Source organism: Ochotona princeps, chromosome 13, assembly GCF_030435755.1.
Source record: "Ochotona princeps isolate mOchPri1 chromosome 13, mOchPri1.hap1, whole genome shotgun sequence".
Lineage (NCBI taxonomy): Eukaryota > Metazoa > Chordata > Mammalia > Lagomorpha > Ochotonidae > Ochotona > Ochotona princeps.
Window position 1 is genome coordinate 38,949,646 of NC_080844.1, and position 23,431 is coordinate 38,973,076.

Genomic DNA, 23,431 nt, shown 5'->3' on the forward strand with positions numbered 1-23,431 from the left:
GCATCATCTCACCTGGTGTTGCAAGAATGCCTTGAGGCAGGATGCACAATGTGCCAAGTCTGGAATAGGCTCCCTCTGACACCCTCCCCAGGCAGGTGTGCATTGTGGAGCTTTCCTTTCCCCTGCTGGGTAACCAGACCCTGAAGTCCCACCCCTTACCAGTCAATCACTATGATGTCTGTGGAGCAGGAGGGAATGATGCCAGTGTCAGAGGAACTCTTATTCCGTCCCCCATGAACCTGCAGAGAGGCCCACCCTGTCCGTGCGCATGTCCATTCCCTGCCCTGGGTCACTGTGATGACACTTGCCAGCATCTTGGCTAGTCAGCTGGCTGGCTGGTTTTGTAGGCAGCTCAGTGGGAATAGAAGTGTTTTCTGAGTTCTGCGTTCGCCCAGCTGAAGGAGGAGCCCAGGCCTCATTCCTGCATGCCTTGGTTTCCTCATCTGAAACTGGGCATGATCGTGGTACCCACCAAAAAGGGGACTGCATAGAAGAATGTCTGGTACAGCCAGTGCTAGGAGCGTGTTAGCGGAGACTTGGAGTAAGACCCATGCAGGGAGCTGCAGTATTGACTATATCCTGGACTGCCCCTCACCGGGTCTCCATCCTGCTTGCTCCCTGGAAATCTGTTCCTTAAAGGGGGGAGGGAGGGGGAGGGAGGGGGGAGGGAGGGGGGAGGGAGGCCCGCCCGTAGCTGCAGCCCTAGGGAGATGGCCATTTCAGTGCATTGCATGGTGCATTGATGGAGGCACTGCTGACAGAGGACAAAGGTTAGCAGGGGACAGAGCTGAGCTGCTGGTGGCCTACAGTATCCCCCACCCCCACCCACATCAGGGCTTCCTGGGGGCGGGAAGAGCCTCTGCTCCCCAGGGTCCTGAGTCAACAGCTAAGTCTTTTGGAGATGGCAAGGAGACGCCTGGCTCATCCTCCATGGATCTGACAGTTAACTCGTTGATTGCTTTATCTACCCCTGGATCTGGGGCTCCCTACCCTAACTGCCTCCCCCTCTTCCTGTCTCCCAATCATTCTTTCCAGCTCTCCCGGCTTCCTTCTGTCACCAGGAATGAAGTCTTAATTCTAAGGCTGAACCGAAGGGCTTTCTCCAGCTTCACAAGGCACCCACAGCTACCCAGGCCTTACCCAGGCAGTCAGCCCACCCGTGCACCAGGGAACTTTGGGGTCCCTGAGTTGCCTGCTCTGTGCCTAGCTCGTGCCCCAGCCTCACCAGACATGCAGCAGAGCCAAGCCCTGGAACCCACTCAGGTGCATTGGCCACCCCATGTCCTGACCTCTCACCCAGACACCCCACCTCTCACATTACTCAGCAGTGAAATTTCTGGGTGCAGTCCAGGTCTCAGCTCCTGGAGAGTGGAAGCATCTAATGCCCCCAGCTCACAGGCAGGCCAGGCCCCGGTGTAAGTGGCAGGCACAGTGTTTTGTGACAGACTCTGGGGGTCATACACAGAGGCCTGTCTTCCTTGCCTCATTGCTTCTTAGCTGGCAGGTGCTCTGCCTCTTGGGGTCCCTGTGGCATCACTGGTGCAGTGTGAGTAATGACACACCCTTCTTCACAAGCTTCGGCAAAGTGACATGTAGAGGGTGTTTGCAGGGTCCTAGGACATGCTGAGAATCAGCCAGCCAGTTCCTCTGTCACCACCACCATCATCATCATCACCACCACCATCATTATCATACCACTAGCACTGTCTCATCATCAGGGCAGGTGGCAGCACACCCAGGACACCAGGTGTCTTCAGAGAGCTCCTTGAGGGGGCCCTCCATGTCTGCCATCGTTGCCCCCTCTTTGGCCTCTGTCCCACCTTGCACCACACAACCACACCTCCCAACAGCCCAGGAAGCCTCGAGCTCCTTGACTCCTGGGACCTGCACTGACTCCTTCCTCCCTGACAATCGACATGGGTGCCCAGGCCCCAAAGGATGCCTACGGAGAGTTCATGGGTGGAACTGAACTTCTCTAGATAAAGTCACCTCCAAGAGCAATGATGAGCCAGCCAGGCCTTGGGGCCCCAGGTTGTCAAGGCTGTTTCCAAGACCAGGCCTAAGTGGGGAGGTGGGCTGGGGCTGGGGCCCGGCAGCCACTTTGGAGAGGGGTGCTGTTTGCAGGGTGGACAGTCGCCCCATGTTTAGTTTGCCACTGTCCTCTCCTGCCTCTCAGTTCTCTGTTAAATCGTGTTATTATATTTAAACAAATCAATTCCATTGCAGAGTTTTTCCTGTCCTAATGATGAGTTTGCAGCACAAATGCCATTGATTTCTCACAGCCCTGAAAACCAGTTGATGAATAGCACCAGGCTTACCTTTGGAGAGGTTCTCAGAGCAGCCTTGTGTACCGCCTCCTAACTCATACCCTCTTCCAGCTCCCTGGCCCACACCTAGCTGCTGTCTGTCCTGTCCGCAGTTGGGGCTACAGGCCAGGGTCCTGGGACAGAGAGGTGTATTGTCATCACTAGGCTGGGATTGGAGGTGGCGGGGAGGGGGCTGTCCCCATTTAGAGAGTTTTATTGATTTTGACTTGCGCTAGGAGCACAAGTTACAGGGCAGAAAAAATGGTGCAGTGTGATCTTGTCTTCCCCTACAAGTTGGCAGGGGAGGAGGGATGTCAAGAGAGGCAGGTGGCAGTCAGAAACTTGGGCTCCATGGCTAGATATTGCCTGGGTGCAGGGTCAGAAGGCATCTGAGCTTTTAGAGATCTGAGAGTCGTCCAGGCGTGGGGAGAGCAGGGCAGTGAAATCCAAAGTCATGGCTGAGCCCACACCCTCCCTCACATCCAGGGCTGCCTTTCAGATCCTTGCCCTGAGCATTATGACCCAGGAGGGCTTAGGTGGGCTTACATTACTGTGTACACTTTACAGGCCAGCAGGCTGAGTCAGGGCAGTCTTTGGAGGACCGGAAGGGCTGCTTGTCCTTCATGGGCAAGTTGCTCCAGGCCCTGACTCAGTCCCTGCAGAAGTACAGAATGACAGGGCAGCCACTCTGCCTGCCAGCCTGGTGGCCCCTGGGCTGTCTGTCTGACCAAGTGCTGTCATATACCAGAAGGGCTAAGGGGGTTTGTACAACTTCCTGCAGTACATGTGGCAGTCGGGCTAGGGTGAAGCGAGAGGGGTAGTTGGGATGTGGCAAGTTGGGCGGGGCTTTTCCAATCTGAATTTACCAGTGTTGTGATATTCTATGCCCATAAAGCTTTGCCGGATGGGGCCATGTTTGCTGTCTCGCCCACGTGTTCTGGTGCACACTCTTGTTTTAGAGACAAGAATGTGCGGCCCAGAGGCGGGAGTGGCTCTTGGAGGTCACAGCGCAAGGCTGTGGAGGAGCTGGGGGCTGAGACTGGGAGAGGAACAAGCTCCTCGCTGCCCACAGTGCTGTCTCCCCCATTCCTCCCAGTAGTCAGGGATGAGGAGGCCAGCACAGGCCTGGCCCTCAGCGGACCCAGTGTGCTCCCTACATCCCATGGGCCTCATACTCTTTCATCAGGTTAGACTAACTCCGAGAGCACTGGCCCAGCTACCTCTAGTGGCCTGAGGACCTGGGCCAGGGCAGGGTGCATTAGGGGGTGGAGCTGGTGCTGGAAAGGGGCTGCCTCTCTTGGTCTATTCCGACTTTTCCATGGTGGCTAGGGCCCCATCCAGTTCCTGAGCCTGGCATCCAAGACCCTGATCCCTGCCCATGGCACAGTCGATGTTAGGGAAACACTTCAAAAGATTCACGGAAAATGGAATGAAAACATCAGTTTATTTTGGTGAAAAGAAAAAGCTGAAATCTATGCATAGTGTTTTTATAATATTCACTTACCATGAACTTTTTGAAGACCGCTCATATGCATGGGTTTCAAAAAATTTTGCACCAAAATAAACTGATCCCTTTAAAGAAAGATTTATTTATTTGAAAGACAGTCACAGGGGGGAGACAGAAAGAGAGCTTTGATTCACTGTTTCACTCCCCAAATGCCCACAGTGACCAACATGGAGCCAAGCCAAAGCCAGGAGCCTTAAACCTCCATCCGTGTCTTCTCATGTGGGTGGCCAGAATCCCTAAGCACTTGGGCCAATATCTGTGGCTTTCCCAGGCGTGTTAACAGGGAACTGGATAGGAAGTTAAATAGCTGGGATTCGAACTGGCATCCACATGGGATGTTGCACCATAGGTAGTGATTGCTGGTCACCAAAACTGATCCTTCAGGGCCCAGTGCAGTAGCTTAGTGGCTAAAGCCCTTGCCTTACCTGCACCAGAATTCTGTATGAAGCGGTGGTTCATATCCTGGCTGCTCCATTTCCCATCCAGCTCCCTGCTTGTGGCCTGGGAAAGCAGCTAAGAATGGCCCAGAGCCTTGGGGACTCTATACCCACATAGGAGACTGGGAAGAGGTTCCTGGCTCCTGGCATCAGATTGGCTCAGCTCTGGCTGTTGCGGTGACTTGGGGAGTGAGCCGGCGGACAGAAGATCTTTCTCTCTGTAGATCTGACTTTCCAATAAAAATAGATAAAGCTTTAGAAAAAAAAATCTTAAAAAAAATCCCAAAAACTGAACCTTCAGTTGCTTTTTTTTCCATGAGCTGGGTGAAGGATTTTTGTGTTTCTCAGTGCCTGTGTTTTTGCACGCAGGTGTTAATGTTACTTCCTACCTTCTCAGAAAACTCCTAACCAATCTTCAAGGCCCATCCGAACCTCTTCCTGTCTGCTCCCGCTGCTTTGGTGATGCCCTGAGTGTATTCTTGCTGGAGCTGACCGCCTTGGAGTTCCAGGCGGCAAGAAGGAGCCCAGGGTGCAGCTGCGAGACGTGCTCCATGGCAGGTCCGAGGACCAGCAGAGAGCGGTGGGGGCTGCAGCTGGGAGAGAGAGCAGGAACAGCTGCTCCCAGCCCTCACTCACGCCACTCCAGTCTACTTCCTGCCAGGGAGGCTGTCCTGGGTGACACATGCGGAGGGGTGCCTGAAATAGACATGGGGCCGTGGTGGTACGCTTTCACAGCCCAATGCCTGGCAAGCCCGCTCCCTCCCTTTCCCTGGCCACTGCCCCTGTGGCCACGGCCCCATCCCCCAGCAGTGCCCTGGCCTCGCCCCTGTGTTCCTGTTTTCTTCGTATCATAAATAAATTATATAAATAGACTCCCTCTGATTCCTAACAACCCACGGTTTTAAGGCCTGGGGCCCCTGCTGCAGGCATAACTGTACTACAGAACCCATCAGCTGCCTAATTACCATTCATTTTGCATTTATTTCTGCTAATTAAAAAGAGAGAAACTCCTAACAACTTTTTACGTAAATACTATATTTGTTCTATGTAAAGATGGGATGCTAATTTGCTGGTGATTAGCTGATTAGTTCGTTTTATAGCTGTCACACAGGATGGCCCCGGCTCCCCATCCCTCCCCCACCATGCCATGCCAGACTTCTGGTCAGGTGTGGGGGGAGGAGATGGGGAGGGCCCCCAAGTGAGGCTGATACAGCTGAGAGGAGACTGTGGCCCACCCCGCCGCTTCTATACAAATGGGGAACCTGAGGCACCTCCCATCAGACAGGCCCTGAGCTGGATGCCAGCACAGGTGCTTGGCTGCTTCCCCTGGCCTCATCCTGCTAGTGCCAGAAGGACCATGCCAGAGGCTAACTATGGCCGTGGACCAGCTCCAGCCCAAAGGGAGTAGAGTGATAGCCAGCTCTGAGCCCATGGCCCTTCTAGAAACATCCACCTCCTGCTTCCTGCCCAGCATCAAGCTCTGCTCCACTTTGCAGCCCCCTGACTGAACCTAGCAGGAGCCTCTCCCAGCCTGGATGGCAGATCCCAGGTTTGACTCCCTAGGGAACACCAGCTTGTGGGAAGGTCTGCATTCTGCATTGTGATATTATGTATTTGTTTTCATAAGACTTTAAAAACAAAACAACAACGTGTGATTAGTGCATCACATCCTTGCTGTCACCAATCATATTGCTTTTACGTTTGGTTAAGTGAAACGAAAGTGATTGATTTAAAATGATTTAAAGGAGACCTAGATAAGCATGGTAGAACCTTGATAGCCATGAACTGAAACCAGGGCTCACTGGAGGAGGGGAGCAGTCTGTGTCAGGTCAGAGGTCAGAGGGCCAGGCACTGAGGTCAGACACAGCAGGCCATCCTTGCATCCATGCCTGGGGCCCCTCCATCAGGCCTTCCTGCTCCAGGCCTGCGGGGGGTCAGGAATTTGCCACAAAGAGGAGTCCTGGCCCTTCTCATGGACGGTTGGGATGGCCTGACTGTAGGGAACCAGGAGGCTGCCCTGGGCTTCTGCTGCACCCAGTGATCAAATTCTGGTTAGGTCACTTTCTGGGGACCCCCAGACATGGGTCTGTGATCCCCACCAGGCCTCTGCCCCTTTTCTCCCTGGCCAGTCTAATAATGGGAGCATGAGTTGTTTCGAGCAGCCCAAGAGTTCAGGGTCAGAGTTGAAAATCCAGGCTATCCTAGATCTGTGGGTGGGCTAGTCCCAGGAGCAGCTTCCTGCAACCTCAGTGTCCCCCATCCATAGAAATGGGGTGCTTTGAGCTGAGGGGATTCCAGGAGCTACCAGCAGAGAAGCCCCAGGGAGAAGCAGCCCTCGGCTCTCCATGGCCCCCCAACTGTCCACCATATCTATGCAAGGCAACCCTGCCTCCAAGGGATCTCCAGCTCATCAGCCCTTTTATCGCCCTGTACACAATGGGGGTGGGGGGAAGCCTGCAGGGCTGGCAGGCCTGCAGCCTCGCAGAAGGAAAACAAGGACACCTGCCCCTCCTCCAGCTGCCCAGCCAGCCCATTCCAGCCGCCCTGGCAGCCTCCTCAGCCACCCCCAGGCTGCAGGAGGCCCAACGTGGGGTCACCCCCCACCCAGGCTGCCTTTGAGAAGTCACTTCTCCCTAAGCATGACAGCTGGACAGTGCCACCCCCCTGCCCACACATACATACTGAGATCTCTAGGGTTCCCCAACCAACCCAGCCAGCCCTGGAAAATAGAGGCGGTGCTGTCTCAGCCAACACTGGGGACCCCATTTACTCAGTGATCAGTGCTGGATGCCCAGGGTGTTTGTGTGTCAGGGGCGGTTGAGTGGCTTGTACTCTCCTGCACCTCACCTACTCCCATGGAAATCAAGAAGACAGGAGTAATGAGGGCTAGCTCTGGCACCAGTACCAGGCAGTTGGTCTAGCTTCATCTCTCGGCTGTGTGCGTATGGCTGTGCCTTGCCGTCTGTTGAAATGGGTACCAGTACCTGCCTCATATGTGAGAGATGTATCCATCTGCAGAAAGACCTTCAAACAGCCCAGCGACCCATCCTTTCATGTTGGATTTTATTACCTCTATCCGTTTCTTCCCTGTTGTGACAAGCGAGCACATACTGGTGGCTCACACAGCTTCACTTCCAGGCCCTTGCCCTGCTTGGCTCCAGTACCAGCTGGGAGGAGGGAGTCAGGGGAGCTGAGAGCTATAGTGTTGTAGGTGGGGAGGGGCAGCAGAGTGCAGTCAGGAGCTTTTCCGCACCCACGTGTTGGAGAAATTATTTAACAAGGCCTTATGAGAAAGGAACCTCCTCCCTGAGCCCCTGGGAGTGAGTTAGGATTTCTTCACTGAGTCTGAATGTGACTTTGTCATTTTTGTATATTTTTTTAAGTGGTGTGGGTTTCAGGCCCAGCAAACCGGAAAGGCTCCCGGTTTCTGTTATGGTGATGGTATCCTGTGGCCCAGCCCCACGCTGCCCACCTGGCAGAGCTGACAGGACCAGGATCTGGCCTCTGGGGGTAGGGGTGGGGACTAGTGGGAACAGAACTTGGGGAAGAGCCTGACTTTTCGCTCTGGAGACAGCTGTGTGACCTACAGGCTCACCCCTGAGCTGTGGGAGCCCCCAGGAAAGCAGGGGGGCGGATGGGACTGGGCATGTGTAGGACACACCCAGCCCTGCTGCCTCACCATGCCCCTGCCCAGTGGGTGGGCAGGCCCCACAGGAAGTCGGCTGCTGAGCCAGAGCAGCCGCTCTGTGGCCGAGGTTGGCGTGTCTGGCTGTGCGCCAAGCCCAGGGCCATCTCTGCACCTGGAAGAGGCCAGTAGGCAGGGCCAGTGGCTTCAGGCATGTCAGAGAGCCGGCCACAGAGGAGGTGGACGGGCCCTTGGCAGGGGGAGGGCCTCAGGGTGGATGGGTACCCTGGACCTGCAGTGCCTCCCCCCACCTCCTGTCACCAGGGCCTCTCAGCCAGGGCCCCGACAGGGACATTTATAACTCACAGCTGTGCCGTCCTGGGCCCAACTGACTGTGGTAAACCGATCTGGCTTCAGGAAGTCCTGTCTCCAAGCCACTCCCCGACCCGACCCCCACACTCTCCTTCTCCTCCTGACACCCACATCCTGTTCTCAGCAGGAGAGGCGGCCTGTGAGGTGGGGTGGTGGTGGGTTGTCGGGGGAGGAATTGACTGACCAGTCCTAGGCCTGGCCTGGATCTTCAACCTGTGGGAGCAGTGAGGCCCCCAAAACTGCCAACTACCCTCCCCACTCCACCCTGTCCCCAAACACACACACACACACACACACACACACACACACACACACACATCAACCGCAGAGAGGTCTGGAGGCCCCCAGGGCCCTCAAGAACAGGTAGGGGTGCCCTACCCACAGAAGCGGAGTCTCCTTCTGGCCTCTGCTCCCTGCAAAGGGGAGGGGCTGACCCAGAGTCCTTGGCAACTGCCAGGGTCCCCTCCTGGCAACCCTCTCTTGGGGCATCTGCCCATCCGCCTGCATCCTCAGCTCAAGCGGGGGGTAGGCAGTGGGCTGGCCCAGTGCTTCCTGAAGCCCAGCCACCTAGCACCCCAAACCTGGGATCTGTTCACCTTTGCAGTCCCATGATGCCAGCCCTGCTGCTCCATGCCACCCCAGCTCCTCTGTGTTTCGTCTGCCTGAGCTGGGATCTATGATAAGGCTCTTGAAGAGAGCCAGTACCTGGGACAGGATGATGTTTTTGTTAATTACGTGTTTATTTGTTCTGAAGTTTTATTTATTTGGAAGACACAGTTACAGAGAGGAGAGACAGAGAAATCTTTCATCCACTGGTTCACTTCTCCACATGACCATAACAGCCAAACCAGGAGCCTGGAACTCCATCTGGGTCTCTTATATGGGTGCAGGGATCCTCAAGCATTTGGCCCATCTTCCATTGCTTTTCTAAGTGCCTGAGCAGGGAGCTGGTTTGGAAACAGAGTAGCTAGTACTCGAACTAGCACTCACACACAGGATGCGGGTATCACAGGTGGTGGTGGTGGTGGTGGCTTAACTCGCTGTGCCACAGTGCCAATCCTAGTTATATAGTTACTAAGGCACATTAGAAATGGGTAAGTAGCTTATGATAGCTTTGGACAAGGACAGATTTTGGGGGGCTGATCAGAGAGAGAGTGAAAGAGAGATTTGAAGGTAAATTTTAATGAAGTCATCCACCAGGTTGTACTTAGTTCCCACCGAGAATCTTGAAGCACCCAGGAGAAAGCCTGAAGTTTGAGCAACACAGATGAGGTCACTGGGGCCCTGCTTTGCTCTCAGCTGTTTCTGGGTTTCCTCCTTCCAGCTGAAGCAAAGCAGTTGGCCCTAAACTCTGGCAGGTGGACAGGCAAAGCAGGTGCTGAGCGCATTTTCCCTAGGTGGCCTGCTCACAAATAAAATGGCTCCATGTGTGGGCCACAGCTCTGGTGAGCAACTTCCATGGAGCAAAGAATTCAAGTAGGGGTCACAGGGTGACTTTGGAAGTGACTGAGGGCTGGCATGTGAGATAATTCCCTGAAGCCAGGCGCCGGGTGAGAACAGACCAGCGGAGGGCTTCATGTGTGCAACTAAAAATACCGCCCTGCCGACCTCTCCCGGTCGCCCTGCCCGGGGCTGCCTAGGGAGCCGTGGCCTTCTGCTTTTCTCACCAAGAAGGGAAAGAGCACGAAGCCCCCAAGCCCCAGAAGAAACCAAACTTAGGCATTAAAAATACACGCACGCACACTAGGAGGAGTTGGCTTATCTGAGTGTGGCTGGGTGGGGAAGAAACAGGTGGCTCTGATAAATCAGGCATCTCCGGCCTGCTTAAGTGGCCCAAGAGGCCACTGAGATTAGCCTAGTGGTGGGACACAGGTGAGAGGGAGTAACTGATTGTATCCCTGACTGCTCATGTGTGTCTCATCTGTCCCCTCTGTGTCTAGGAGGAAGAGGAGGTGGCCTGGTGACATCAGGCTAATGCTGCAAGGGGTGTGAGAAGAGGAGCCGCTGTGCATTGCTGAGCTGCCAGACTTGGGAAGGTAACATCATACCTCTCACCTCCCGGCCATGTGGCCACCTTTACCTGATACCTGGGGCAGGATGAGGCTGGCAGAGTTTGACATGCCAGGGCTAGGGCGGTGCTAAGGGTTGTGACTCCTCTGCCAACTTTGGCTGACCCTGCAGTCTCCCCCTCTGTTGCTCCTCATGTGGTATGCATGTCAGTAGAGTGCTTCTGGGCTTCAGTTTGTCTGTCTGTGAAATGGGCACTCGATTCCCCACATCCACTTTACCCAGTTCCGAATGCCTCTGTGAATCCTTGCAGTCTGACTTCAGTTTAGAATGAAGCCACTGCAGCAGCTTGGCTTGGCTTGACCTCTGGAGTGAAGCCAAGGCACACAGCCCTGGTGAGTGTTGCATTATAAAGGCCACAGGTCAGCAGGAGCAGGCTTGGGAAGAAGAAGGGGCTTTCCAGGGTGTACCTCGCTGGAGCTGTGTGTCCCTGGAGATGTGACTGTGGTCTCTGGCTCAGCGTTCAGGTGTTCTTCAAGGCAGCCCTGGACAGTTGTTGGCATCTGCATTTTTTTAAAAAGATTTATTTATTTCTATTACAAAGTCAGATATCCAGAGAGGAGGAGAGACAGAGAGGAAGATCTTCTGTCCAATGATTCACTCCCCAAGTGAGCGCAATGGCTGGTTCTGTGCCGATCCAGGCCAGACCCAGGAGCCTGGAACCTCCTCCAGGTCTCCCACACGGGTGCAAGGTCCCGAAGCATTGGGCCGTCCTCAACTGCTTTCCCAGGCCACAAGCAGGGAGCTGGATGGGAAGTGGAGCTGCTGGGATTAGAACCAGCACCCATATGGGATCTTGGAGCATTCAAGGCGAGGACTTTAGCCACTAGGCCATGCTGCCAGGCCCGGCATCTGCATTTTCAAACCAAGAAGCTAAGGTGCAGGGAAATGAATGTACCTGCTGGGTTCCCACAGGAGCTCCTTGTGTACCAGACAGCTCTGCTTGGTCCTGGGGGCCTGTCAGTCTGTCTGTGTGCTGCACCACACTGGGCTTCCCCGGCTTCCCCTGAGAAATCCTGCAGTTGATCCCATGTAATCCCATTATCTTTTTTTTTCCCCCTAAGATGTATTTATTTTTATTAGAAAGGCAGATTCACAGAGAGACAGAGAGAAAGATCTTCCATTTGCTTGTTCACTCCCCAAATAACCACAACAGCTGGAACTGAGCCAGTCTGAAGCCAGGAACCAGTAGCTTCTTCTGGGTCTGCCATTTGGATGCAGGGTCCCAAAGCTTTGGACCATCCTTTTCCAGTTCACAAGCAGGGAACTGGATGGGAAGTGGAGCAGCCGGGACACTAACCAGCGCCCATGTGTGATGCAGGGTTAGTCAGTTGAGCCAGCATGCTGGCCCCACATTCTCTATTGAGTGCCTGTGGTGGAACCCACCCATCCTACCAATCATCCATCCAGTCACCCAGCCATGTCTCTCTCTCCCCACCCCTTTGTCTGTTTACTCATCCAGTCCCTGAACTGTCCCTTCCTGTTCACCCATGCATCCATGTAGCTGTCCATCATCTATCCTCCCTCTATCCATCATTCCCTCTATTTCACTCATCAGATACTCTCACACCAGGTCAGGCCTGCTCTAAGGATCAGGTTTTGAAGCTGGGTCAGACGCAGCCTTTTCTTGAGAGGATCTGGGGTGGGAGGGAGGCCAACTCAGGACACCAGAGCTGGGCTGCCTTCCACGAGGGCTGTCTGGTATCTGTCTGCACAAAGTGGAGGAGAGAGGGGCTGTGGGCTCATTCTGCAGGCAAGTGTTCAAGAGAAGAGAGAGGCCTTGTTAATCTGTTCATTACCCAGACTTTGTCAGAGAAGATCTCTATAGCCAGAGCTCTTGGGTTGGGAGGCACAGGAGCAGAGGAAACAGACAAAACTCCCTGCCCACGTGATGCTTACACACTCGAAGAGACAGGCATCATCGATGTGCGAAAAAGCAAACTTGCAATTATGTCAGGTGACGCCAAGTTCTGAAAGGAGAAGTCCAGGTGTTCTATGGCAGGGGTGGTCAAAGAGGGCCTCTGGCAGGTGGCATTGAACTTGCCCTTCGTGCAGCATGGGAGTGAGCAGTGACATACTCAAGTTCAGAGAAACACAGGGAGCTTTGGGGCTGGAGGCGAAATCAGAGAGAACGCAGCCCAGAGATGGCCAGGCAGCTGGTGTGCAGTCCTGGTAGAGGCACTCATGGCCTGGACTGGGGTTGGCAGCCAAGAGGTGAGACGCCATTGCAGTCTAAATATAGTCCACAGATGCAGCAGATGCACTTGCTTGAGGATTAGAAGTGAGGGATTAAGAAGAGCAGGGGCAGGCGGGGAAGGCTCCTGGGTTCGGGACAGGAGCCAGGGGTGGTCACTTACTCTGCCAGCGGCTAATAGCCAGGGGAGGCTGCTTTGGCACATGGAGTCTGGGATGCCTTTGAGACACACAGGTGGAGAGGCCGAGCAGGCAGCTGGATAGATGAAGTCTGGAAGGCAGAGAGAGAGAGGTGCTGGCTAGAGTTATCAATCTGGGAGATGTTACCCATGGATGGTGTCACAAGCCCCCAAAGCCGATGAAGTCATCTTGGGAGATTAGAGGGTCGGAGCCAGGATCTGAGTCACGTGCATCCATCCCTTAACAGGGCGGGTGGGGGCGGGGAACAGGGAACATCGGGGAGGGGGCAGCAAAGGACATGTGGGATTCAGGCAAGCAGAACAGGAAGAGCTGGCTTGGAGTAACCAGGAAGGTGTTGCTGGGCACAGTGGGGAAAGACAGCACAGGTGAGAAAGCAGCATACACAGGGGTCTAGGGACTCAGTACATGAGGGATAGAAGAGAGGGAGGGAGCGCCGGAGCATCTACCTCCCACACCTGGCCACGCAGGAGCCAGAGCCTGTGGGTATCCAGTTAAGCTCTTTGAGCCTGTGGCCTGGAATGATGCTGGGAACTGCAGCCATCCTGAAGTGGCAAGACATGGGCTAAGCCCCCTCAGATACTCTGGGCCTACTGAGCTATCTATCTTCTCTGTCTGAGATCTGACCCTCCACCTACCTTCCAACCTGTTTGGTGCCAGCCAGCCCTGTGTTAAGCACTTGCAGTGTGCCAGGCTCAGGACTCCAAGCAGGACACCCAGTGATGACAACAGTGAGGGGGTCCCTGGTCCAGTGGGATGGTGGGGGAGGGACAGGGAAAGAACCTGCAACTTCTGGTAGAGCAGAGAGCATCATCGGCACCTGGCCACGGCTCAGGTATGAGCGTGCGTGCGTCCCAAGGTCTACCCAGTGCTTTGGGGTCCCCTTGGTCAGGAGAGCTGCAGGAGCAGCGAGGGGTCTAGAGACTTCTCTATGCAGAGAGTAGGGTGAAGCCCCACAGGGTGTTGGGAGTCCTTTCCCAGGACAGAGTCAGGGGAGGTGCCCTTCTGGCTGTCGCTGGGTGTATAGTGTGTGGCCCATGGCAGGAGCTGCTGCGGGTACTCTAGTGTGCCAAGCAGTAATCCGGCGCCTTCAGACTCACTTTCCTTTAAGCCTGTCTCCACGATCCTCTCCCTAAATCCTGCTGCCGCCTCGGTCACGAGTGGCTGGCCGGGCTGATCTTCTTGGAACAGATGGGTAAATCCGGGCTTGCATGATGCCACTGCCAAGAGTGGCAGAAAGGAGCTTGCAGCCGGGTCTGCTGGACCCAAAGCCCATGTTCCTACCACCTCCTGCCTAGTCTCCTCCTTGCTGGCAAACCGCCTCAGTGCAGGTGGGGAAACTGAGGCCAAGAGAAGGAAGGATGCATGCCCAGAGCCACACAGCAAGTGAAGGGCGAAAGTGACAGCAAACTGGAGTCTGGTCCTTCTGCCTCCCGCCTTCTGCCCCCAGCAGGTGCAGGAGCCCCAGCCCTCGCTCCGCCCCCTCACTCCACCCATTCCCCCTGTGTACAGCACCCATGATGCTGAGTCCTCCTCATTCAGTTCCAGCTCTGGGTGAAGGCACAGGGCTCCACATTGGGAGGCTCCATTGTGCCTATTGTTTAAATATAGATTACTAATGAAATGCCTTTTCATTGCCTTCCCAGTGAATAGTTTCTGTGTAAGTTAATTTGCAGTGTTATGTATATTCTGTTTAACTTCAATCAAGTTTCTAATTATGTTTTTACCGCAGTAATTCCCATTTGATTTGTCATCTCCTGTTAGGTATTTAACGTTCGGTGGGCGGGTTCGCCTTCCCTCTCTGTCTCTCTCGCTTTTCCAAGGCCATCCTCCTCCCTGAGAGCCCCCTGCGTGCCTTTCTCCCTTTTCCTCCCTTCTTTGCCCCCTCTCCACTATCCCTTCATTTCCTCTGCCCCACATCAGTCTCATACTGTCTCTTTCCCTTTGCTTCTCCCAAGTCGGCAACATGCCTCACTCTCCTTCCTGCCCTTTTTCTCACTACCCTCCACCCTCCTGATGTAGGCCCTGCTCCACCTCCTGGCCCCTGTCTGGCATTCTCCCTCCTTGTCAGTGCCCGCTCAGAGCCCTGCCCTTCCTGAGTTTTCCTCATAGGGGTTGCTTCTTGGGGTGCCTGGCGCAGATGGAGGCTGAGAGCTGGGCTAGCTGGGTGTGGGTCAGGGCCTGAGGTACTTAGAGAGGCTAGAGCTTGGCTCCACAGTTGGAGGACCAACCACTGCAGAGGATGGATGCTGACTGAACATTGCAAATGCTGAGGTTGTGCTGGGTGGGTTCAGACCCTGCCTGTACCCCTCGGGTTGTTGCTGTGTCCATGTGAGAGTACAGAGTGCATGGGCAATTGTTAGAATACTTTGCTGTGTTTGGGAGTCCTGGCTGGTTCCTCCCTCCATTCCCTGGGTTTCTATGCTACTGGGGTCCAGGAGAGTCACACCTGAGGCCAGGCCAGGGTGGGAGCTGGCTATGCAATGGTCCTGCCAGAACTGGGTCTCAATTCTTATATGGCTAGGGCATATAAGAAGCTCTGCCGTGGGTTGGTCAGAGCTGATAAAGCATGTCCGACACAGACCCCTGACCCTGGGACAGCATGCCAGCCCCTGGCCTGTGACCTTCCTCAAACACCAGGCTGCTCCTGCCACAGCATGCCCACCACACCCTTCCTCCCAGCACAGCTCATCCTCAGGGCTTTGCCCTGCAGTCCAGCAGCCAGATCCCATACCATATTGTCCTTGTTCCCACAGGGGCCTTGGCTTCTGCTTATCCAACCCCATCACAGGGTTTGCAGCTGGGTGAACAATATTCCCTGGTGGGCATCTCCCCTCCCCTCCCCTCAGGTGCCCCTTTGGTCCTGCTCAGTTTCCCATACACAGAGTCTCTGGCACATCCAGGAAGCAGAGAGCAAGTGTTTGTAGAGGGCATTCTTTTAGGTGCACAAGGGCAACCCGGTCGCTTGTCCTGACCCAGCCTAGTCCAGCTGGGCCACATGACCACCTGACCTGCAACAAGCGTGTGTGTTTGTGTGTGTGTGTGTGTGTCTGTGTGTGTGTCTGTGTCCCTGGACCAGGAAACCTTAGGCATCACGTGGTCGCTTCCTTCCCTATTTGTCTAAGTAAGCAGTTCAGGCCGGCTGCAGCAGGGAACTGTAGCAGAGCCGTGGGAGAGGCACTCCTCCTGCCCTGGCGCCACCAGGGAAATAAGAATGACCATGGGCATCTGGGAGCCCAGGGCCAAGAGCTGGGCTTGGCACAGGGAGACCTAGGCTGAGGGACAGTCTGTCCTTCCCAGACCTGTGACCATTCCTCTGTCCCCTCGAAGATGAGGGCAGCTCTGGGCCTGATGGCAGAGCCTCCTCCCATTCCGTGCTGTGACCAGAAGGAGCCCAGAGGCAACTTCCAGACCACAGAAAGGTGCAGGCATGGGCAGTGCCACCCCTGCTGTGACCTTGGAATATGCTCCTCTACCCTAGTCTCTGCCCCTCCCATGTGTCATCAAGCTATTGAGGAGTGCAACAGATGGGCCTTAGGCACCCACTGTGGGCCAGGGCTTGGGAGAGGCAGAGGTAGAGATTTCAAGGGGCAGGACTATTTGGGGTCATCTGGACAAGTTACAGGTGTCCAATGGGCACGTCACTTTCCCACCTGTCAGACAGGATGGGGCCAGGAAGGGTTGTTTAGGACTTGTCTATTTGGGGAGATCATGGGGCAGCCCCAGCTCTACAACTCTGTCTCTTGGATAACTGCAGGCAAGGCCTGGCCCTGTGCATATCCCAGACTTGCTCACCTGTGTCCCCAGGCCCTTAACTAGAAGCTTTGGTTTGGGTGGGCTCCAAGGCCTGCTGCACATGTCCTGCTCACTTGTGCCAGCTGCCTCGTGTTCTGAGCTGCCTGTTGACTGAGAATTCTGGGGAGAGATATGGGTTAGTATACGCCCTAGGTAGGGGGCCACACGGGACCTGGAACAGGGCCTGAGACCTCTGTTCATATCCATCACCCCAACACCCTCTCCACTCCTACCCCCAACCCCAGGCTATTACAGACACCATCCTAGCTCCACAGGCCTCAAAGGTGGGCCAGATGGAGGCCATGGATGGTTCTGCTATCACTGGTCATGCTCTGCACCCCCCACATACACACACGCAAACACACACACACACCTCTCCTCTGCAGACACCTCAACAGGCGAGTGAGGGTACCTTGGTGGGATGGAGGCTGGGATGCTACACCTGCTAGAAGCAGTACATGGCTTCTTTAATGTGGCTTCTTTCAGGTTTTGAATAGATTCCCTTTCTGTCTACCCATGTCCTGGCCCCCGAAGTGACACTGCCTATCTGTCCCTTTGCCCAAAGTGGTCCCATCAGCCTGGCTGAGACCCGGGACCCCACACTTTTGTCAAGGCCTCCTCCTGGTAAACAAGCAATTGACTGCCTAGAGGTCAGAGGTCACCGAGCTTACCAAGGCCCACTTCTGACCCTCTGGAAACTAGTGCTTGGGAAGAGGCCTCTGTGGGTTGGCCCTGTCCCCTGGGCCGGGTGGGGCCAGCAGGACAGGAAGCCGAGGGCTGGCTGGAGTACGGGACTCAGGGTGGCCTGGGACTGAGCCAGGGATGAGGCGAAAGCCATCCTGGCCTGGCCCCAGGGTCAGAGCGACACAGGTCACCCTACCTCTGTGAGGGTTACGACCTCCTCCACCAGCCCCAGCAGGAAACCCTGGCCAGGCCCCACCTTAGTCCCACCCTGCATTTCCTGAGAGTAGCGCTTCTCCCATTCCCGTGAGGGCTATCGCCAGGAATCCTGCCCACTTGGGACAGGAAAGGAGGCACTGACCTCAGACTGGCTGTGCCTCTGACCTGCCCTGACCCCCTGCATGGGAGGACCATACCCTCCTCTTTCCCCCATTCTCTTGGTACCTTTGCTCCTCCTTCACACAACCAGTGACCTAAGATGACCTGGGTGTCAGAATTCTAGGTCCAGGCATAGGTGGGCTTGCTGGCACACCTGCACAGGTCACTTTTCTACTTTGGGCCTAGTTTGTAGAAGGTGGGAGAGGAGGAAGCTCCTCCCAGCTGTGAGTGTCCAGTGGGGTGGGCTCCTGGTAATGACCTGGGACACAGAGCTGGCCTAGATGTCTGCTCTGCTCAGGCAGGTGGGTGGTCAATGGGCCTATAGTCCAGAAGCTAGGGAGGGGACAGTGCTGAACAGCAGGCTCCCACCCCTCACCCCCATGTCCTCCTTCCTTCCCCACTCCTTCCTGGGGGGCACCCCAGTATGCATGACTCACTCTCACCCAGGCAATCCAGCCCCTGCTCCACTCAGTGGGACCAGCAACAAACAGCAGCCCAGAGTGATGGCTGGGTCCCCAAGGGGACCAAGGAGGTGGTCAAGATTAACCTTGACTTTGTTTGCATGGGTGAAGATAGACCAGAAAGCCACCTTTAGCTCATCAGCAGGGCACCTTGCACCCGAGTGGCCCAGCCCTGGCCTTGTGCCGTGGCGACAGCTCAGATGCTGGCTGTCTCCCCGTTCACCCTTGGAGCTGCGGTGTCTACATTGTCCCATGAGCTTTTTGGAGGTCACTGCACAGACCCCTTGAAACCTGGGAGCCCAGCCCCTGGCTCCTGCCGTGCTGCCTGTCCCAGTACCCTGAAAACAGGCGCATCCTGGCGGCAGCCAAAGCAAGGTCAGGGTTAGGCATGGCCCCCGAAGGTGTTGGAGAGTCTGTGAGACTTCTTTCAAGGAGGAGACATGGATGCCGGGGGAGGAGCTGGTAGCAGGGACACCCAGCACTCACACCCAGGCCCTGGTTCCAGGAGTCACATGACTGAGAAAGTTGGCCCAGATGAGCCAGAGCAGCCCTGGGCTCAGGCAAGCCCTGCTGGGGAAGGGAAGAACCCCCCCCCACCCCCAACACACACACCTCTACACACAGAGTAGAGGTTGGAGCGAGTGCTGGCCAGCACCACACCCCTTGCCTGTTCCTCTGGGTGTGCCCGTGTCCTGCCAGCGTGAGGCTGTCTGGGTTTCCCACTCAGCCCTTGGGTGGGGCCCTCCCTCTCCTTCCTCTCTCTCCTTCCTCCCTCTGTGGCTTTCTGCTCCAACAGGGGAGGGAACAGGAGACTGTAGCGGTCTGTGGGGTGTGAGCCAGGGTGGGGGCACTGGCCGTGGGTGGAGTCACGGGATGGGTGGCCGTGAGTCAGGAATTGCTGGGTCTGTGTGTCATCGGGCTGCTGGCTGAGCCTGTTGCCTCACTCCCCCACCCACAGCTGCGCCCCACGGGCTGCTTGGCCCAGGGGTGGGTGGGGATGCTGTGCAGTCTGAGAGTGCTGGTTACAGGATGGAGAAGTTAGGCTCCCCGCCCCCGGGTGGGCGCCACCCAAACCAGTGTCAGCTGGGTTGACCCACGTCTCTCAGGGCTGGTCGCAGGTGAGAATGGACAGGCGATCCACTCAGACCAGCTACATCACGTCTCTATGTGGCCTCTCCAGCTGACCAGACTTTCGGGCAAGGTAGGCAGAGGGCAGAGACCCTGGCCCCTGGGTGGATCAACCTGTAGACTCTGGAGCCTAGAACTTGTTTTTAGTTTTTCCCTGCCACTTGCCAACAGGAGACAAGTGACATCCTATCTCTACACCTCCATCTCCTCTGGGAAACAGGGGTGCCATCATCCCCTTTGCAGAATTGCAGAGGGGAGAGGCTGGCTGCATCTTGTGTACGTGAGCAGTATGCACTGGGACAGGCCCTGGCATGGCATTGTGCTGTGGAGGGAGGGGTCAGCTGCTTCCAGCTTTGGGCTGAGTGGGGTGCCTAGCTCTCTTTCTGTCCCCACTCACTGGTCCATCCAGCATACATCCCAGGGCTCAGGTGCCTAAGCAGCACAAGGAGATGTGGAGGCTTCAAGGTATGGAGAGGGACTCTCCCAAGATCAGGGTCAAAGGCAGGACTGAACCCCACCTTGGTGCACACAGGATCCTTGGGAAGTCCCAGTTGCAGGGGGCAGGGGGGAGTGTCTTATGTAGTGACAACTGTGGTGGTCAGCACACCCTGAACTCCATCCTCCCCTGGCTTCCCAGCAGCCCCCAAAGACCACCTGTGAGTGTTGAAACTGCACATGCCCTTGGGCTCAGCTTTTCTGAGTACCAGAGACTGGGCTCAAGTCCTCACCAACCACTTAAACCTTTTCCATTCCCCACTTCCACATTGTACCTTGTGGAAACTGAGGCAGGGAGAGGCATGGATTCTTGGCTAAGGCCACGTGGGCTGGAAGCAGCAGAGCAGGGGTTTTGTCCAGGCCTGGGTGACGTGAGGGCCTCTCGTCAGACCGCCCCCCGCCTCCTGCCAGCAAGAACACCGCTTGCCTTTGTCTGGAGTTTCTAAATCTGGGCCTCGGCCATGACTACAGGCTGGCCAGGCCGGCATGTGGCCAGAAGCCCAAAGGGATGCCTGTTTGAGGAACGTGACCCCTGGGGCTGGCCCCAGCCCAGCGGAGGGCCACTGGGAACACTCCGTGCTGGGCCAGCTGCCTGTGCCACCAACAGTGCTCCATCATGCCCTTCAGCCCCACGACCTTCCTGTGCCCGGTGTGGATGTGACGTCATGCCTCTGACCCTCCAGCCCATGAGGGGCCTGAGCCTCCAAGGGACACGTGACTGAATGCCCTGCCTCCACGGTCCAGCCACCCACACCAGAGCTACCCTTGTTTCAGGCTTGGCTTCAGGCCTGGCCCAACCCCTCGCTAAGCTGTGTCCCCTCCCCTGCAGGTGACAGGTTTGGACTTCCTGGGACTCTTGTGAGAACCCTGCCGGTTCTTAATAATACAAAAAGAGATTTTAAAAACAAACTTTTATTTGCTTATGTTTTAAAATATTTATTTATTTAAAAGACAAAGTCACAGAGAGAGAAAGGGTGAGATCTGTCTGCTGGTTCATTCCCCAAATAGCCACAACAATCAGAAAGCAGCCTGGAGTTCTCTCTGGCTCTCCCACGTGGGTACAGGAACCCCCAAGCATTTGGACCATCTGCTGCTGCTTTCCCAAGTGCATTAGCAAGGAGCTGGATTAGAAGCAGAGCAACTGGGAACTGAAGTGACAATACTATGGAACGCTGGTGTTGCAGACAGTAGCTTAACCCGTTGTACCACAGCACTGGCCCCAGGGATGGGGTGGGGAGGGAGTTTTCCTGCTGGCAGTTCTCTGACTGGTAGGAAGGCTGTAGGGAAAGCAGGCTTGAGGAGGCTTGAGGATTGAGAATGATGGGTGTCCGGGGCCCTGATTTGACCCTCTCTGACCCAAATTTCTCTTTGAGTAAGGCAACCCCAGAAATGCAGCAAGCCAGGCTGGGAAAGGGGATTGTGGTCTCTGCACAGGCCCTGTCTGGGGACACAGTTGCCCCTGCTCCCAGATACCACCACATGCCACCTACTACCTGGGCTGTGTTCATCTTTCAGCATTCTCCTCCAAGCCTCCAGGTCAATATGGGCCTTTGCTTGGAAGACTGCCGAGGGGATGTTGCCCCAACTCCCACTCATCAGCCCTTTGGCCCACCCAACCCTAGTCAGTCTAGAACCACTACTGCTTGGTTCTTCCTACCTCCTGTTAGGGAGTATGGATACTCCGGCCAGCCTAAAGATGGTGCACATTGTGACCTTGCTCCCACCCTCCCATTTTCCCTCCACTGGCAGCTCTTGGTGCCCCCATCCTTTCACGGCACCCAGGGTACCATGTTGTGGCCCAACTTTGCACCATGGTCTTTTCTCGGCATGTGGAACATCCTTGAGGGCCTGGCAGCAGGTACTGGCTCAACTGCCTGCGATCCAGACATGCCAGACCTGCACTTCCCCTCACTCAGGTTGGCTGGATGCAGCCAGGCTCCCTCTGCCTGGTCAGCTTGGAGGATTCCACCCAGGAAAGGGAGGGGTTGTTGCTGGGAGCTGGAGGCTTGTGTCCATGTGTACTGGGCTTTCCTGGGCCGGTGTGGCAAGTGTCAGAGTTCCTCCAAGCTCTCACGCAGAAAGAAAGTCAGGGCTGGTGAACTGAGGGTGCCTTGTGACTCACAGACCACCCTGCCTGGGGGTTCCCAGGCCCTGAACCCTCTGCTTGCTCAATCTCTTGATTCAGCTGCACTGGGCTCAACTCTGCTGTGCCTGAAGTGAGGACAAGGTTGCTGTCTTCGTGGTCCTCGTGGCTAGAGAGATAACCAGGCCCTCCCAGTTTTAACTTTACAGGAACAAAGACCCATACTGGCAGAGTATTCTGGAAATTCAGGGAGGGGAAGGAGGGATCACTACGGGGGGAGGGGGAGATGTTGGTTATCAGGGAAGGCAGGCTGGAGGAGGTGGTACTTTGGAAGGATGGGCCGAGAGTACCCAGGATGGGGACAGTGATATGGAGCTGCTTGGCGAGGATTGGGGTGCTCTAACTCATTTCTACCATTTACAGGTGCATGGTTTCTGGTCTGCAAGGGGCAACATGATAGCTGCCCTGGTGACAGAGAGATATGAAAGTGGAGGGAGGTGGTGGGAGCTGCTAGGATTGCTGAGGAGAGGTTCCTGGCAGAGGAGTCACTCACATGTTGGTGTGTGTGGAGAGGAGGGGGTGTCAGCAGCCAGTGTGAGGCACTTGGGCCTGGTGATAGGAGCCCTGACCTGTGCCCTCAGAAGGCATAGATCCCCAACTGCATCCCCACCCTGCGGACAGTGGATCCCCTCTAGCAGGAGTCAAGAGCAGGCCCATGCCTGCTCTCCAAGAACAGCCTACAGCCTCCCCTGGTGGGGGCATGGCCCTAAGAGCACTCTGCTAAGGCCGCTTCATCCGAAGCTGGTGGGCCTTGGCCTCTGCCAGAGCCCGGCAGCCTGGGTCTAACGCTTTCCCTGGTCTGGTTTGGGGCCCCCAGCTCCATGAGGTCAGGGAACATGTATTCCAGGAATGCAGGAGGCGGGGAAGCCGACTGGTTTGGATGAGGCTTGGATAACCATCAGGGGTAAATATTTGCCTTGCTCCTGGAGCCAGCGCTGGCCGCCAGAGGACAGGGCCTATCCACAGGGGCACTTAAGGGGATGCAGCCCCACATAGGTCTCAGGGGTGGAAAAACCTCTGCCAGCCCAGAAGAGTCCATGTGGGGGCCAGAAAGGGTCCCCTAGACCCTGGCCACCAGACCAGCAGCTGCAATCTGTGAAATGAGGATAGGAACAGCTCCCGGCTCTGACTCAAGCCCTAGTGCTCACTGTGACAAGAGGGGTGGTCCTGGTCAACTCAGCCAGGACAGCCACTGGTGTGAGTGAAAGCCATATGGCTGTGCTTCTGGACCCCATTTGGCCACTATGACCTTGAGCCTGCTCTGCGATCCACCTGTCACTGAGGAGTTAAATTCTCCTTCCATTGCACCTGCTTTGAAGTCTGTGTCTCCTGGAGTCCCCAGATCCCCTAGGACATGTGTGTATCTGTGTGTGTGTCCAGCTGACACCAGGGGACAGGGGCTTGGAACACAAGAGCCACAGGTTCCACTGTCATGACCCCGGCCACTGAATAGCCATGGCTGTCCTTCCCCTTCCCGGTGGTCTGTGGGTCAGTCTATGCACCTCACCCCAGTTCCTGTATAGGGAAGAGCTGGGAGCTCAGCAGAGTCAAGTGCCTCATCCAAGGTCATCCAGCAATAAGCAGCCAAGCAGAGATGTAAACCCAGCTTGGCCAAGGCTCCGGCCAGAATTTAGACCCCACCTCC

The 23,431-nt window shown here is 55.8% G+C and overlaps 1 protein-coding gene across 6 annotated transcripts in view; it reads left to right on the forward strand.

Moving 5' to 3' along the window:
* ZMIZ1 (zinc finger MIZ-type containing 1) overlaps positions 1–23,431 on the forward strand; it is a 196,851-nt gene that overhangs the window by 47,046 nt on the left and 126,374 nt on the right. For all 6 annotated transcript variants that reach the window (XM_058671271.1, XM_058671276.1, XM_058671274.1 and 3 more), the window contains exon 3: positions 10,188–10,283. The gene's annotated coding sequence lies outside the window, so the exon portion shown is untranslated. The remainder of the gene's footprint in view (positions 1–10,187; positions 10,284–23,431) is intronic.